Raw genomic sequence first — 1,370 nt, 5'->3', positions numbered from 1 at the left:
TTTGTTCTTCCCGTTGGTTTGCATCCCCGTTACACAAGCTTGCATTTACTTTCATATACATTAAGCTTGTGTTGTTGCTTTTGTAATTAGTTAGCTTGTGTAGCTTGCTAGTTACCTTCATACTTGTGTAGCATAGAAGTAGCTCCCTTGCGTGGCTAATTTGGTTTGTGTAACCTTGTTAGTCACATTACTTAGTTTGTATAGCTAAGTAATTGCGCTCTCTAATTTGGCATTGGTCGCCTTGTTATTGAGCCTTGCTAGTGAGCTTAGTTAGCTTTGTGCTTTTGCTTACTAGCAAGTGTAGGAGCTCCCTTGTTGCTTAAAGTACTAGCGGCATAGGTTTGTGTGACCTTGCTTCTAGAATTGGTTAGGAGAGCTCTAACTAGCCCGGCACCTTTATTGCATAATTGTTATCTTTGCAAGGTGCTGGTGAACACATATAGTGGGGTATAGTCTTGGCTAGACCGATAGTCTTAATTCCGCATTTATATCGGTTAGCAAACGCGATTAAGTTTTAGAAAAGACTATTCACCCCCCCCTCTAGTCGCCATCTCGACCCTTCACATCTTCAGCACTAGATACCTGTAATGAGGTATGGCCATGAACTTGGTGAGCAATGGTCGACCCAAGATAGCATGGTAGGTGCCGTCGAAGTCAGCGACCACGAAGTTGACGTAGTCGGTGCGGAAGTGGTCCGGGGTCCCAAATTGCACAGGTAGCATGATCTGCCCGAGAGGTGTAGAGCTCTGTCTAGGGAGAACACCCTAGAACTATGCCTCGTATGGCTTGAGATCTGCCTAGGTTATCTTCAGGGCTGGCAAACTATTTTTGAACAGTATATCGATGGAGCTGCCACCATCAATCAGCACCCTATCGAACTGAACCTTGTTGATACAAGGATCGAGGACTAGAGGAAAATGTCCTGGCTCAGGTATTGCGGCCCATTGGTCCTTTCTGCTGAAGGAAATCTCGCGGTGAGACCAAGGAGGGAGCCGTAGATCGGTGATGAGGTTGTCGGTGTTGGCCACATTCAAGCAAGCGTGGGCAAGTAGCTTGCATTCTCGTTTGGTCTCCATGGACACTTTGCCTCCAATGATGGTGTGCACGCGATCAGTTGGCTTGACGTACTTGTGATGGGGATCTGCGTCTTCATTGTCGTTGTCCTCGTTGCGCTGTTCCCCTACATTGTTAGGCTTGTCGGACGTATCCAGAGCCTGTTGACGCGTGTAGATAGACTTGAGAACGCGGCAGTTCTCTATGGTATGGTTCAACTTGGGATGGAGCTGGCAGGGCCCTTTCAATGTTTTGGCATAGTCTTCTTCATAGTTATGACGTCCACCACCTTTCTTGACGGTGTTGACCTCATCATC

This window comes from Miscanthus floridulus, chromosome 3, assembly GCF_019320115.1.
Source record: "Miscanthus floridulus cultivar M001 chromosome 3, ASM1932011v1, whole genome shotgun sequence".
Taxonomy (NCBI): Eukaryota; Viridiplantae; Streptophyta; class Magnoliopsida; order Poales; family Poaceae; genus Miscanthus; species Miscanthus floridulus.
This window is presented reverse-complemented; position numbering follows the sequence as displayed.